The sequence below is a fragment of the Mirounga leonina genome, unplaced genomic scaffold (genome assembly GCF_011800145.1).
Source record: "Mirounga leonina isolate KUSES-001 unplaced genomic scaffold, KU_Mleo_1.0 Mir_224, whole genome shotgun sequence".
Classification (NCBI taxonomy): domain Eukaryota; kingdom Metazoa; phylum Chordata; class Mammalia; order Carnivora; family Phocidae; genus Mirounga; species Mirounga leonina.
The window spans coordinates 1,899,927-1,917,134 of NW_023270615.1; the positions used below are offsets into that span (position 1 = coordinate 1,899,927).

Consider the following 17,208-nt stretch of genomic DNA (forward strand, 5'->3'; position numbering starts at 1 on the left):
AAAAAAAAAAAAAACCATCCATTTTTACAAAAGGAAGCACTGTTGAAATGTGAATCCATATTCAAGCCCAAATCCCCAGTGAGAAACACCCTCTATTTCTACCCAAACAATAGTTCCTTGTCCCAAGACAAGGCTGTCTACATAGCTCTGGAAGGCATCAAATCCCCATGGTGATGGCAACGGTTTCTCCTAGGGACACTGGAAACAGTGTCTGGAGGAACCACAGCACCTGACCCAGGGCTTTGGCCATTGAAACGAGACTCGTTCCCAGCCTGAACAGTAGGAAAAACAGAACTGGCCCCTATGTCCTGGCTATGTCTTGTATTTGCTGTAGGGCTCTGATCCTCTGGAGAAGTTATCCATATGAGATGTGAGTCTGAAGTCAAGAGAGGTAAATAAGGCATACTGAAATGTTCTCTTCTAGGCACCATGCACATTTGTTCCCAACACATTACTCTTACTCATCACGAAAATGTATGACCTGGCCTGGATGGAAATCCTCTGCTCTGAGCCTTATTTCCCTCATCTGAAAAATGGGGTTAATAACAAGGATCTCAAAGGATTGCTGTGATGATTAAATCATACAAATGTAGAATTATGCCCAGTGAAAATCCAAAGTATTCTTTCATCATATAGAAAACTGTATTCATAGCTGGTGAATGTTTTCAGTGGTTCTGCGTTTCACTATTCAAGGGGAAATGTGATTTCTGCAATAAAGCCAAATGTCATATGATTCTGGGACTAGTAAATAATGTGTGCAATTAAGCGGAGCAACTGTATTTTTTAACTTTTTTTGAAGGAGTGATCTCTGTTAAATACTGAGACTGGTTTCCATATGTGACCTGTAAATTGACCTCGACCCATCAGATCTATATCCAAATTATATCCAGAAGCCAGTCACTTCTGACCACCTCCTATGCTACTGCCTGTTCAAATTGAAGCCATTGTCATCTTTCTCCAGGATTATTGTAAGTAGTGTCCTCCTAAATGGTTTCCCTACTTCCTATTTACCTAAAAATATTTTGAGCAATGATAGTATCATTGGAATAAATGTATCATCTCTCTAGAGGGATGTTTTGGCCATCACTTAGATATTCACTTAGTTAACAAATATTTATGGAGCTTCTACCATATGCCAGCCTTTTTCCAGGCTCTGATGATACAGCAATGAACACAACATACACAGATCTCTGCCTCATACAGCATATATTCATTGGGTGCAATGACTATTTAACAAATAAACAAGTATAACATACCCTATGCCAGAAGGTGATGGGCGCTATGGAGAAAAATAATGTGGAACAAGGGAGGGGAAAGGAGCACAGGAGTGGGAGTGGAAAGTGGGGTTTTTAAGTTTAAACATGGTGGCTGGAAAAAGTCCTTCTGATGAGCTGACATTTGAGCAGAGACTGGAAGGAGAGGTGGGAGAGGGCCACATGGTTATGGAAAGGATAATGGAGAGAAGGGAGTAGAGAGGGTGTTCCAGGCAGAGGAAACAGCAGGTACAAAGGCAAAGCAAAGAGGCCAGACTGGCTTGGCACAGTGAACAGAAGGAGAATAGAGAGGTGGTTACACATATGGTGGGAATGGGAAAGGGATCACAATGATCACTTCAGGCCTTCATGAGGACTCAGGTTCCTACTCAAATGAGTTGGAAATCCACTGGAGAATTGTGAGGGGAGAGGTGACCATGATCTGATTTACGTTTTTAAAGGATCATTCTGGCTAACCACTTCCATAGAGCAATGGTTCTCAAACTTGAATATGCATCAGTCACCTCCGAGGGCTTGTTACAACACAGTTGCCACATCCATCCCGAGTTTCTGATTGAGTAAGTCTGGTGTGATGCAGGAGAATTTGCATTTCTAGCAAGTTCCTAGGTGATGCCAATGCTGCTGGTCTGGGACACACTGGGGGGACCATTGGTGAACAGAATAGTTTGTAGGAGAGGGAATAGTTGAGGCAGGAGAGCCAGCTAGGGGGCTATTTGCAGTAATCCAGAAAAAAGATGATGATGCCTTCAGTTCAACTAGGTGGTAGCAGAAGAGTGGTAAGAAGAGATTAGATTCTGGGTAGAATTTGGATATAGATCCAGTGGAATTTGCTGAAGCATTGAGTGTGGAGCATTATGAAAGAAAGAAATGAGTCCAGAGTTTAGTTTAAGCAACTAGATGAATGAAATTACCATTTACTGAGACGGCAAAGACTTAGGTAGGGTGTCAGGCTTAGTTTGGGGGACTGTTAGATTTGTTATGCCTGTTAAGGATCTAAGTAGAGATGTCAGTCAAGTCTTTTCTTTTAGAAGAGTCTAGAATTCAGGAGAGAATTTTGGGCTGGAGGTAGAAGGGCAGGAGTCAGCAGCATGTAGATGGCTTCGTGAAGCCTGGCTGAGATCATCACTGGAATTAAGGTAGAGAAGAGGTTCAATGCCTGATGCTGTGGCAGTCAGTCCCGGGATCAGAAGTCAGGGTGAGGAGAGGGACCAGAAATGAGACTGAGGTCAGGGAGGTGAAAGGAAAACCAGGAGAGTGTGGGGGCCTGGGTGTCAAGGGAAGCAAGTATTTTAATGCATTCAGGTGCATTTGCTATGAAGCCACCTTGTCATAATAGTTACTGCCAGGCATCCTCTGTGAAGGAGGAGATACTGCCTACCATGAATATGCCAAATTGTGAAGTGGTTCCTTATGGATAAATTATCCCCACAGGAAAAGATAGTTTCCTTGATTGAAATTTCATACACATACACACACACACACACACACACTCACTTTTGAGCTGATTTTACTGTTGCAACCAAAAAAACACACCATTGACACAATTTAATCATTAACATAGTTTGAATCTTTTCTTTCATCTTAGAGCATTCTGTCTAGCTTACTTTTGTCTTTGAAGCAAATTGTCCAATTTTGAGGGTTGGAGTTATATGTGTGATCAGACTGCTGGGAATTTATGTGAGTAAATTGAATAAATGTTCCAGAAAGTACAGAGGTTTTTTTCTTGCCCCCCCCCCCCTTTATTTTCTGATGTTGAGTCTTGGAGGAAACCTTTGGTTTTTCAACACAATTCCAGCTACCTCAGCTCCCTGAAGTACTTACTACAGGAAGCTGTTGCTTGCTTCTCTTGTGAGAATTACAGAGAAATTCTGGTAATTCAGGATGCACTGAGAAGAGCCATTTGTTGCATACCTTACCAAGGTACAGCTGATGGCAAGCAAGCCTTACTCAGTAAAGAAGTTAATGATAATTCATTTCACAGACTTTTTACATTGTCTCTTTTGTGAGTTGCAACTCATCTTTAAACCTGTATAGTGTTAAAAAAGTGTACCCCACAGACTGTGTATTGCTTCTCATTATAAGAAAAAATACTACTTGTAACTCAGCATTACACTCCCCAAATAAATTGGGCAAAGAAGACAATGCCCAGCACTGTGGTTGTTACAAGTGGTGAAGGGATGAATGATTCGCACAGCACATTGCTGCATGTTACCTCTTTAAGGGGGACCATGGGTGCTGGTACTCAGCACTCCTCCCCATAGAAGATGCCCAAACAGACTTCATGGAGGTATAGTCTGCTTCTCTATAAGGAGAAAAAATTGTTTATTATTCAGGCTTACTTACCAAATGGAATATTGAAATACTTAGGACTAGGTATGTAACCTTTTCATGTCTTGTTTATTCAACAGATATTTCTATTAAATTTCAGGCACTGACCTATGTGTCTGAGATATATATATAAACACAACAGACAAAAAGCCATGCTTTCTTGGAACTTACATTCTTGTGGGGGGAGAAAACAATAACTAAAAGCATAATAAATAGTTAAGTTATAGAATATGTTGCAAAGCCATAATGCTGTGGGAAAAACAGCATGAGAAGAGGTTTGGGCATGCAGGGAGAAAAACAGTTTGCAGTTTTCAATAGAGGAGTCAGGGTAGGTCTCATGGAGAGGGTGACATTTGAGTGAAGATTTGCAGGAGGTAAAGTAGTTAGCCAAGTGGATTTCTGAGGGAAGAATGCTTCAGGCAGATAAAAGAACCAGGGCAGAGTCAGGCCAGGAATGTATAAGGAATAGGATGGGGACCAGTGTGTCTGGAGCAGAGTAACAGGAGATGAGATCAGAGAGGAGATGGGGCCCCACTTGTAGAGGGCCCCATTGGCCATTCTAAGGACTTTGGCATTTTCTTTGAGTGAAATGAGAAGCCCTGGGAGGATTTTAGGCAGAAGAGTGATATGGTCTGAATTACATATCAGGAAGATCATTCTGGTTTCTTTGTTGGAAAGTCTCTTAAAAGGCAAGTTTGGCAAGTTTGGGGACAAGAAGACCAAATAGGCTGTGAGATGAAACTAGAGTGTTGGCTGTAGGGATGGAGGGACGTGGTCAACAGCGATCCCCAGATTTTGTATGAATAACTGGAAGGTTGGAGTTGTCATCAACTGAAATGGGAAAAACCTCTGATAGAGAGGTTTGTGGTAGAAGCCAAGAACTTCATTTTCAGACGTGTTAAATTTGAGATGTCTGTGAGGCATCCAAATGGAGATGTCAAGTAGGCAACTGCATGTATGAGCCTAAAGTTGAAAAGAGAGGTTGGTCACAAGATGTAACTGCAGGAATCATTGTCATATCGATAAAGGAGTTCATTAAGAAAGTTGGTGCTTATACAACTCAACACCAAAATCCAAATAATCTGATTAAGAAAGGGACGGAGGACCTGAATAAACTTATTCCCAAAGAAGACATACAGATGGCCAATAGACACATGAAAAGATACTCAACATCATTAATCATCAGGGAAATGCAAATCAAAACCACAATGAGATATCACCTCACACCTGTCAGGATGACTAAAATAAAAAACACAAGAAATAACAAGTGTTGGCGAGGATGTGGAGAAAAAGGAACTCTCATGCACTGTCAGTGGGAATGCAAACTGGTGCAGCCACTGTGGAAAACAGTATGGTGGCTCAAAAATTTAAAAATAAACTTACCATATGCTCCAATAATTCCACTACTGGGTATTTACCCAAAGAAAACAAAAACACTAATTCAAAGAGATATATGCACCGCTATATTTATTGCAGCATTATTTACAATAGCCAAGATACGGAAGCACCCCAAGTCTATCATCTATCCATTGAGAGATGAATGGATAAAGATGTGGTATATACATACACACCGGAATATTACTCAGCCATAAAAAAGAAAATCTTGCCAAGTACAATAACATGGTTGGACCTAGAGGGTATAATGCTAAGTGAAGTAAGTCAGTCAGAGAAAGATAAAAACCATATGATCTCACTTGTATGTATAATGTAAGAAACAGACAAATGAACAAAATAAAAAAGAGACAGACAAACAAAAAACCAGACTCTTAAGTACAGGGTACAAACTGGTGGTTGCCAGAGGGCAGGTGGGTAGGGGGATGGGTGAAATAGATAAAGGGGATTAAGAGTACACTTATCATGTGATGAGCACTGAGGAATGTTTAGAATTGTGGAATCATTGTATACCTGAAACTAATGTAACATTGTATGTTAATTATACTTCAATTTTGAAAAAAGTTGGTACAGGGAAAGAAAAAAACCAAGGACTGATCCCAGGGGTACTCCAAAATTAGTAGGTCTTGGAGAAGAGGGGGGACTAACACAAAGACTAAGAAGAAATAACCAGTGAGCCAGGAGGCAAATGAAAAAGAATATGGTGTTCTGGAAGCCAAGCGAAAAAAATACATGGAAGAGGGAGTGATCAGCCATGCCACTGGATTTACAGGTGAATTTCCATCCTCTGCAAAATGCAAGTAATAATAGTGCCTGCCTCATAGGCATAAATCAGATAATTTATGTGAATGGCCAATCACAATGCTGTATGCCAATAAAGGCTCAAAAATACTACCTATTTTTTCTATTCCTAACATCTCTGAAAAATCACTTCTCATTATAAAGCTGTTCACTGTACAAGATAACCCGTAGGGGGCGCTCAAAGCCTTCCTTCTTTCCTGGTACTGCTCTTCCCCCAAGAGGTCCCAAACTTAGATGCGGGACAAAATGGACCCAATGGCAACCGAATCCTCCATGGTAAAGGTGGAAAAATGCAATGCAGTGGATGTCAGACTTAAGTGAGGGTAAGAATTGCCCAAGGAGCTTGTTAAGGTGGAAATCTACAGCAGGCCCAGCCACCAGAGATTCTGATTAAGTACACTGAGAAGAGACCTGAGAATCTGCATTTTCCGACTCCAGTTGATTCCAGTGTATGTCTTCCCACACTGCTGCAGTGTGGGAGAGAAAGAAAACCAACCAGCCTGTAGCAAATATTTGCTTCCTCTGTTTTTTTTTAGGACCTTAGAATAATTTTTGCTTCTCTTTTGTCTCTCTTCTTCTATGTAGCCAATGAAGTGAGCCAACCTTGGGAGTTCTTCTAGACAGGGAGGTCCTAACAGGACCAGGATGATTCTACAGAAAGCAGGCCTGGGGTGAGTGGTTTGGCCCAGCTTTTAGTCTGTCCACCTCAGAAGACACAGTGTGGGGCCTCGCAGTCCTCGTCTGGCCCCTGGCTCTTTTTGTTGTTGTTTTGATAACATTTACATTTATGTCCAACATTTACAACTCAGGCGATTTCACATACAACCCCAGGCTTCCTGATTCTCTAGGACAATAAGAAGATTTGAAACCTGGTCCTGCATTCCCACATAGCAAAGTTGCTTTCCTCAGGTGGGCATGGGCTCCATAAATTGCTACTATCCCCTTCCTCTTTACCCCCCAAAAATCGAAACCAAGAGTCCATTGCCATTTATCATCATAATTACACTTATATTTTCCTCAATGAACTATTTCTTTGGAAAATAAAGTTATAACAAGAGGGTTTAGTGTTTTGAAAATAAATTTTCTTATACCAGCCCTTTCTCTCATATTATCTGTCTGGCTTCTCTAGGTACTTAAGCTTGTTATCTCTGGCCTAGCTCTATCCAGAGGTGAAAAAGTTGTCCTTATATTAAAAAATAATCTGGAATACTATTCAGTAATAAAAAGGAGTGAACTACTAACATGCACAATAAAATGAATGAACTTCAGAAATTTTGGGGGTGCCTGGGTGGTACAGTCAGTTAAGCAACTGACTCTTGGTTTCAGCTCAGGTTGTGATCTCAGGGTCGTGAGATCAAGCCCCACATCAGGCTCTGTGCTCAGTGTGGAGTCAGCTTGGAGTTTCTCTGTCCCTCTCCCTCTGCCCCTCCTCCTGCACTCTCTAGTTCTTTCTTCCTCAAATAAATAAATCTGTTTAAAAATTGAGCAAGAGAACTCAGACACAAAAGTATAATAATGTATATTTCCACTTACATGAAATTCTAGAAAAGGCAAGACTAATCTCTAGTAACAAAGAAGAACAGTGGTTTCCTGGGGTGGAGATTGGTTGCAAATGGCATGTTTTGGGATGATGGAAATGCTCTATATCTCAAGTATAGTGGTGCTTATATATGGAACTATACATTTGTTAAATTGTACATTTTAAATGAATGCATTTTATTGTATGCAAATTTTACCTAATATAGTTAATTTTTTAAAGTTACCTAAACTTTAGGTTTAGGGGAGGGGAGGCCTGGGTGGCTCAGTCGGTTAAGCATCTGCCTTTGGCTCAGGTCATGGTCCCAGGGTCCTGGGATCGAGTCCCGGATCAGGCTCCTTGCTCAGCGGGGAGCCTGCTCCTCCCTCTGCTTGTGCTAGTTCGCTCTCTCTCTCTCTGACACATCAATCAATCAATCTTAAAAATAAATAAATAAATAAAGTTACCTAATAGAGTTGCACCAGGAAAGAGATGGAATAAAGTAGGCCCTTGCTCGGAGTTCCTTTTTGCCTATCACTGGGGATCACAGTCAATAGCAGGACAGAATTCAGGGTTTTAAGATTCATGAGCATGGTGGCCAATTTTTAAATCTCCTAGACATAGAAATAATACTTGGCACCGGCCAGCAGAGCTAGATGAGTTGACAGAAGGGATTGCGGATGTGGGTAAAAGTTCTCAGGGGACTTTCCGTGGAGTTGCATTCGGAGAGAAGCTCAGGGCTTCCCCAGGGAGAGGACCTAGGAAGCTAGACAAAGCATTGGCAGGAATGCAGTGTCTTGTCCTCCTCTTCCTCCTCTTCCCCTTTCCCCTCTTCCTACCCCTTCTTCTTCTTCACCAGACTCACTCAGTAATCTCAACCTACAAAAGTACTTTTCATAGCTGGTTGGTGACATTCCATGTGGCGGGAGTGGAATCTGGGATTGGCAACTCTTGTCATTCTCCTCTAGGGACAAAGCAGGCTCACCTCAAAATACACAGGGTGTTGGCGTGGAGGCTGTTGGTTTCCAGTTGCCCCCCATCCCTGCCAGCACTTGGAGTTGTTGCCTTCTTCTTCTTCTTCTTCTTTTTAAACTATTTTGTTAGGTGTAGTGTTGTCTCATCATGGTTTTAATTTGCATTTCCCTAATGACTAATGATGTTGGGCATCTTTCATGTGGCTTCCTGGCTCTGCGTGTATCTCCTTTAGTGAAGTCTCTGTTCAAATCTTTGCTCATTAAAAAAAAAAATTCAGTTATTCATTTTCTTATTGTTGAATTTTGATAATTCTTAGTATATTCTGGATACAAATTTTTTCTCAGATAAGTGATTTGCAAATATTTTCTCCCAGTCTATAGCTTGTTCTTTCATGCTTTTAGCAGGGTCTTTCCCAGAGCAAAACTTATGCATTTTTATGAAGTCCAGTCCATCAATTTTATTTCTTTTATGGCTTGTACTTTAGGTGTCCCATCTAAGACCTATTTTCTTAATCCAAGGTCACAAACTTGAATCAATGCCTAAATGTTTATGATTCATTTTGAGTTAATTTTTATGTAAGATATCAGAAATAAATCAGGATGCATTCATTTGCATTTAGATGCTTCTTCCTATTATTTTTTTAATAAGAAATTTCAGATAAAGTCCTTTTCAATCATTACATCACTTGTTTTCCTTTCTTTGCTTCCCAGGCATAGACAACATTAAGGTTTTTGTGGGGATTCTTCTGATCCAGCTTTTACACATTTGGGTATATATCTATAAACTAAATATGATATTGTATTTATTTTTTTTACTTTTTAAAAAGATTGAGAGAGAGAGAGAGAGCATGAGCAGGGGGGAGGGACAGAGGGAGAGGGAGAGAGTCCCCAAGCAGAGCCCAAGGCAGGGCTTAATCCCAGGACCCCAAGATCATGACCTGAGCCAAAATCAAGAGTCAGTTGCTTAACCAACTGAGCCATCCAGGTGTCCCGGTACTGTATATATTTTAACATGTTTTTGAGATCTAGCTATCTTGATACATGTAGACATAGTTTATTCTTTTTTTTTTTTTTAAGATTGTATTTATTTATTTATTTGACAGAGAGAGACACAACGAGAGAGGGAACACAAGCAGGGGGAGTGGGAGAGGGAGAAGCAGGCCTCCCGCTGAGCAGGGAGCCCGATGCGGGGCTCGATCCCAGGACCCTGGGATCATGACCTGAGCCAAAGGCAGACACTTAATGACTGAGCCACCCAGGCGCCCCGATATAGTTTATTCTTTTTAACTGCCTTGTAATATTGCCCCACATGAGGATGCCACCTTTTCCATATCCATCTCTATTAATGGACATCGCAGTGGAATCCAGCTTTTCACTAGTACAAACACTGCTACAGTAACCATCCTTGTACACATCCTTTGTACCCACGTAAGAGTTTCTCTAGGGTATATAACAGAAATTCAATTTCTAGGTGTTAGAATGCGCTTTGTTACTAAAATGGCTGAATTCGCTGAACTGATCGACAATTACACAGCACAGTATGATTTACAATCTCACAGCCTCAAGTCTCTGAAACTGTTGCCAATCGGACAGACATGAAATTGTTTCTTTAGGGGTGCCTGGGTGGTTCAGTTGTTAAGCATCTGCCTTCGGCTCAGGTCGTGGTCCCAGGGTCCTGGGATCGAGCCCCGCATCAGGCTCCCTGCTCAGCGGGAAGCCTGCTTCTCCCTCTCCCACTCTCCCCGCTCGTGTTCCCTCTCTCACTGTGTCTCTCTCTGTCAAATAAATAAATAAAATCTTTAAAAAAAAAAAAAAGAAAAAGAAATTGTTTCTTTAAAAAAATTTGCATTCACCTAATGATTACTTGTGAAGTCAGGCATCCTTTCATTTATTTTTGTGTTTTACTTTTTTTTACTGAAGCATGAATGATAGGCTAGTTTCAGGTGTATAGCATAGTGAATCAATAACTCTGTAGGTGTGCTCAGCACAAGCATAGTTACCATCTGTCAGCTTCCCTTACGAGGTTTATTGATCATTTCTGAATTGGCCTTTTCTCTATGTCTCCTCTTCACATGAGTTTTAAGTTTTGATAAAGATATGTATCAATATTTTCTGTATAGAGTATTGTGTATCTTGTTTAAGAAATTGTTTTCTACTCTGAGCTCATAAAGATATTTTTCTATACTTTCTCAATTTGGGGCCATATCTAGTTCTTCAGTTAAGTATTTTCCCCCACAAATAACTCTATTTAGATAAAACTTTCATACAATGAAATGTACAGCTCATAAGCATATGGTTTGATCGGTTTTGACAAATACACTCATGTGATCCATACCTCAATCAAAATATAGAACATGTTCATGACTATAAACTTCCCTTGTATCTCCTCCCAGGCACCTCATATCCTTTCCCTGATGCCACCACTGTTCTGATCTTTTTTTTCTACCACAGATTAGATTTGCCTGTTCTAGAAGTTCATGTGAGTGAAATCATCCAATGTATACTCTTTTGTGTCTGGCCTAGCTTTTTTCATTCAGCACGATCATTTTGAGATTTATTCACGTTGCATGGATCAGGAGTCCCTCCACTGTTACCGCTGAGTATTTCCATTGCCTGGATGTACCACTGTTTGTCCTGCAGGTGGACATTTGGGCTGATTCCCTTTTGGGGCTATGATGAATGAATTTGATGTGAACATTCCCACACAAGGCTTTTTGTGGACTTAAGTCTCTCTCTTCCCTCAAACAGATATGTAGGAGTGACATTGCTAGGTAGCCACTTGAGTTTTAAGTTGACAGGTGATGGTCCCTGGGCAGTTGGCATAGAGGGATTGATAGCAGTTGGTGAATAGAAGCCATAAAACTTTTCTTTTTTTGTTCTGATTTTCTCTGCCTGTTCCTCACCAGCCTCACTCCCCTCCAATCCCATCAAGGTCAACATCTTTAAAAGCAATGTGATTCTAGGTTATGAGACATTTATTGGCATCTGAGAACACTACTTCAGCTTGGAAAACACTATTTTATAAGGGCAATAGTTCTTAAAATTTTGCAGAGAGAGCAGAACCTATTTTTCAAATGAAATATTCTGAGAAGCCCCAGTATATAAAAATATACTTTTTAAAAAATATTTTATTTATTTATTTGAGAGAGAGCAAGAGTGAGAGAAATCACAGAGGGAGAGGGAGAAGCAGACTCCCTGCTGAGCAGAGAGCCCGATGCCAGGCTCGATCCCAGAACCCTGAGATCATGATGCCACCCAGGTGCCCCCAAAATACTTTTAAAAAATGAAGCTGCTTCAGTTTTGTGGGTACACCTCTCTGCTTGTGCCTACTGTCCCCATCCTTGCTAACTAAGCAACTCGTTCATTTCTGTAGCATGTTTTGAAAAAAATTTGGTCTCAGGAAACTGATACTTAGACAGTGGCCAATCTTGTTGTTTTGTTTCAATTGTATGGATATGGTGTGGGTCTGTGGCTGTGATTTTTTTTAAAGATTTATTTATTTATTTTAGAGTGAGAGAGTGTATGTGTGAGTGGGGGAAGGGGTACAGGGAATGAATCTCAAGCAGACTCCCCTGAACTCAGAGCCCAATGTGGGGTTCAATCTCATGACCCTGAGATCATGACCTGAGCTGAAATCAAGAGTCAGATACTTAACCGACTGAGCCAACCCGGCAACCCGTGGCTGTGATATTTTATGTGTTCAGTTAATAAGTTCATAGTACACCTGAGAGACTTTATTTTTTTTTTTTACCTGAGAGACTTTAAATTCGTATTCTCTAACTTAGGAGATTCTGAAAAGCTGCTTGATTCTAATGAAAGAATACTTCACTATAGCTGTTTAAAGAAGAGAATTGGGCACCTAAATCGGATCCCTCTGGCTTTTTTAGTGATATAAAGGGATTGGATTGATAATGAGGAGTGTGTGTGTTTGTGAGAGAGAGAGAGAGAGAGACTGAGCTACCTTAATACTGTAATATCACATTTTAAAAATAAAATATGCTATTATCTAAATGTTGCTGTAAAATCTAATCATGTAAGGGTGTTTTTGCTTTTTTTTTTTGGTAGCAGTAGATTGGAAAGAGACTAGGGGAGCTTCCTTTGTCTAGTGTATAATGTGGCTTAAAGGGAGTTTGTGTCTCATTTTAGAAAATTCTGCAGCTCCGTGAAAGCATCATTCACATGTAGACAAATGGCCTCAGCTGTCCATGTCCTTGGTCCCAGGTAAATAAGAGGACTGATGGTGTGGATTAGAAAGCTGTTCTCCTCTCCCATTCTGCTGGTATTCCATTGTGGTGGTGGGGAGGTAGCAATCATGTCAACTCTGGCTGGTCTATAGTGCAGCTGGGTTAATCCAGGAAAGATGGACTTGGAGGGGAATATTGGCCTCATGTGCAAAACCCCGGGGAACACTCAAAATTCTGTGTCTTCCCTCACCACTTCCCTGTCCTCCCTAAAGGGGAAATGTCAAGTATAGGCTGTGGACAAAATGGACACCAAGGATAAATTTAAGCTACTGTACTAAGGAGCAGAGTTCTGATGGGAGGAGGAAAGGGACTATGAATAAAATAGAAGTGAGACAGAAACATGCTTGGACCTCTTTGGGAGTGTTTCATGTTCTTTCTCTCTTTCTCTGAACTCATAAACTGGTCCCTTACCTCCTTCTTCTGCTTGAAAGGAGGTGCCCCCATCCTTTGAAGGCAATGCAGGCATCAGAGTTGGGCCTACAATCAACTAAGGACTTGTACAGCAGGAAAAAGTCCTGTGGCTCATGCAAAGCCCAGCCTGGCTTAAGAGTCCATAAGGACAGAGACATCTTGCATAGGGAACTGTGGTCACAACCACTGGTGTTCCAGATACTGCCTCTGCTTCCACTTGGTTCCAGTTCAACTCAGCTTTTGACCCTTGAGTTGCCTCTCTTCTTTGTCTTGTTTCTTGTTCTTACCCTTGGCACTTGCTCACTTACCTCAATTTCCCTGACTTGCCCCTCTATATTCTTGAATGACCTGAGTTTGAACTCATACTTCTTGTTCAATCCTTTCCTTGTAAATTCAGGAAGCTTCTTTAACCTATCCCAGAACCCCAAATGCTGGCATGAATGAACCTGGATGGATGCCTCCCTTCACCGGCTGGCTCTTCTTGATGTGGATACCAACATCAAGGGACTGAAAATTCCAGTGAATATTTGAAATACATTTTGAAAAACAAGCACTGTTCTTGTCCTTAGAGGATTATAATAACACAGAGACAAAATACACTGAGTATGACATTAGCAAAATTATGTGAAGCATTATTATTCATGTTAAGTCTAATTCGGTTCACTAATCCTAGGGTTATCTAAATTTATTTATTGCCTTGGAATAAAATATCTAAATTACTTACATATTTGAATAAATTTGCATGGTGGTAGCATTTGTTAGAAAAAAATTGATCTGTAATTCAAACACATTGAAAAAGTTAGCTGTACAACAGAAAGGATTATTTGAGAATATTTTTCAGGAAGAGATAATTTTCAGGTTTGGATTTAAATCAGGAAGAATGTGAGTCAGCATTCAATTATTAATTCAATGAGGAGATAGAAATAACATCATTTATGATTATTATTAAGGGATCAGAAAATTTATCAGACTCATCTAGCCCTTAGATAAATCCCACAGCCCTTAGAATAGAACTCAGTAATATTATATGACAGAGTTTGTCAAAGTGAGGCTTGAAAATAGATTCTCCTCCTTCTCCCAAAAACATCAGAGCTACTGATATGGTCTGTAATGATTACTGAGGTGCAATAAGGTGAGAAAAAAATAAATTTGCCCATTATTTTTAAGATGCTGCCAACCAAGTTATAGACACACCTCCCCACATGCACCCAGAGTTAACTAAATTAATGTGTATTCTGAATTTTTGATAAAACATCTTCTAATGTTTTTATGTGAGGGCCCAGCCGAACAATGAAAACTAACTCAAAATATAATATTTATGATGCAAGATATTTGCTCCCAGCGCTCTACCAGAAGATTGGAGAGTTGAATCATAGCCTCACGTTCAGCTCCTTGTTTTTCAGGTCAGAAGAACTCCAGTAACTCATCAGCCAGGTTCCAAATGGCTCATACCAGATAATCTCTGAAAATCTTTTCACCATTCAGTTCTTGCTCAAAAAGACTTCTAAATAATGGTTCAAGTTCAACTTGAGGAGGGACAAAATGACCATCTGGACTGGTTTTCAGTTCAGATCCCCATTTGATTTCATTCTCTCCTTTAGAATTCTGCAGGGCCTTTGTTAGCTCACCAAATAAACTTTAAGCTGTAGAGCAAACACTGGGTTTCAAGTGTCATAAAAGATAAATCAAGTGCTTGAAACCAGAGCAATCAATAATTTTTTTTTCAAACTCACAATAGGAAAAAAAAAAAAAAAAAAGAGCGTGCTTGTTTCTCTTTCCCATGCATTTTTTTTTTCACCAATCAGCTTTTTGGTCTGTTTCACTATTCATAGAAATTTGCTTATCAACTTTGATTCTAGTTAGAACAATCCGTTTAATCTTTGTAGATCTGCAGTGTCAACCGCCCCTATTTTTCTGACAGCTCAAACAGAACATAAAAGATACTAGCATGTGTTATCTAATTTCCTGATCTTTCTCGTTCTGACATCCTGTAATAATTGCAAAATCATAGTTAAATACCAGTCTGGTGATACTATTTATTGCTTTTCAGTTTATTGACTTGATAGTACAAAAAGCATCCTCTCCCCACCCCCTAAATGCATTTATGTACAAAGTAGTCACAAGATGGTAGAATTTTAGAGTAAGGCAAGGGCTTTCAAAGAGCACTGAGTCCAGTATCTTCATTTCACGAATGTGGAAAATGAAGAACAGAGAGTGCAGATGCCTCGTGCAAAGTCCTCCAGCGTTCTTCAAAATACCCTTTATTGGAATTACAAGAGTTATTAGTATCTTCTAATAAGTCTCAGCGTTCCTTCCCCCTGCCCCCCACCTCAAACATTTAATCCATCATCAGGCCTTATCCATTTTACCTATTGAGACCTCCCAAATTTATCTCTTCTCTCCATTTCCAACAGTACTACCAGATTTTAGGTCCTCATTGCTTTGGGGATACAGTCCAAACTGCTTAGCTTGGTAAGAGCCCTTTTACAGGCTTACCCTTCAATCTTTTTGCCTTTCTGTCTTCACTGGCTTCTTTCATTCTCTGACCCAACAAATGATAAACTACTTGCAGTTCTATGAATAGACTACATTCTTACTCATTTCTAGTTCCTTGCACTTAATTCCTTAACATACATTGCTTCTTCCTCCCTCCCACTCATGTCCATTTACCTGATTAGGGTCTATTCATCCATTAGATCTTTGTTACGTTATCCCTGCCCCTCAGCCCATTTTGAGTCAAGGCCCTTTTATGTATTCTTACCATACCCGTATTTCTCAGAGTAGTCTTTTGCCTTCTTAGTATTCAGAACGCTGTATTATAATGGTCAGGTAGCTTATTAGGGTCCATGTTTAGACTGTAAGTTCCTTGAGGACAAAGATTGGTATATTCTGAGTTGTTACGTCTTCAGAATCTAACCTAGTACCCATCAAAAAAAAACAAGAGTAGGTACTCAGTAAAGAATAATAACAGCAGCAATAATAACAGCTATTTTTTATTGTTATTGGTTTTTTGTGTTAGACACTGCACTAAATTTGTTCCTTGCATGATCAGTACTTCTTCTGTGATTGTTAATTTTATATGTCAGTTTGGCTAAGCCTCAGAGCATCCAGATATTTGGTTAAACATGTCTGATGTTGCTGTGAAAGTATTTTTTAGATAAGATTAACACTCAAATCTTTAGACTTTGAGTTAAGCAGATTACTCTCCATAGCGTTGGTGAGGCTCATCCAATCAGTTGAAGACCTTAAGAAAAAGACTGATACATTCCTCAGAAAGACAGAATTCTGTCAGCAGACTGCTGTTGGACTCAAGTTGCAGAATCAACTTTCCCTTAGGTCTTGTCGGCTGGCCTTCCTGGCAGATTTTGGACTTGCCAGCCTCTATCTACAATCATGTAAGCCAATTCCTTAAAATCTCTCTTCCACACACACACACACACACACACTCTCACACATCCTACTGGTTGGTCCTGTTTCTCTGGAGAATACTAATATACCTTCCAATAGCCTTATGATTAAGGTAATATTATTTTCATTTAGAAATGAGGAAACAGGACCACAAAGAAGTCAATCAGTTAACTGTCCAAGGTCATTTATCTATTAAGTAGAGAAACCAAGTCCTGAGTCAAAGTCTACTTGACCATGAAACAGCAAAAAAATTGACCATAAAATTCATGATCTTAAGTACACTAGTTGAGGAATAAATGAATAATTAAATGAATGAATCAACAGATAACTGAAACTGGCTCATTCTTTATGTAGACATCACGAGTAGTTAAATGTAATATTTCTTTTTTTTTTTTTAAGATTTTATTTATTTATTTCAGAGAGAGAGAATGAGAGAGAGCACATGAGAGGGGGGAGGGGCAGAGGGAGAAGCAGACTCCCTGCCAAGCAGGGAGCCCGATGCGGGACTCGATCCTGGGACTCCAGGATCATGACCTGAGCCAAAGGCAGTCGCTTAACCAACTGAGCCACCCAGGCGCCCAAATGTAATATTTCTATCTAAAATAGACCTTCAGCATCATCTAATCACCTGATCTCTTATTTCACTGATAAGAAAACTGTTGATAAAATTCACTGTTGTTATCCTGTTGGTGAATGAGTTGGGAATTATGAAATCCAGGTCTCTGGAAGGTTAATACTGGAATCTTTCCACTATGCCAACATAGTCTCTTCCACAACATTTGGTCATTAACTACAACTTTCTATGGAAAATAGATGATGTAAACAATGCCCCTGGGGCAGAATCCTGGGGCCAACATGCT

General features: G+C 40.1%; 1 long non-coding RNA gene across 1 annotated transcript in view; it reads left to right on the forward strand.

The window, feature by feature from the left end:
• The window catches only part of LOC118026265, a 102,589-nt gene extending 89,023 nt beyond the window's left edge, over positions 1–13,566 (forward strand). Inside the window, exons 6-8 of the long non-coding RNA XR_004683510.1 lie at positions 800–968; positions 5,559–6,466; positions 12,432–13,566. This is a non-coding gene — a long non-coding RNA (uncharacterized LOC118026265). The remainder of the gene's footprint in view (positions 1–799; positions 969–5,558; positions 6,467–12,431) is intronic.
• Positions 13,567–17,208: the final 3,642 nt, after the last annotated feature.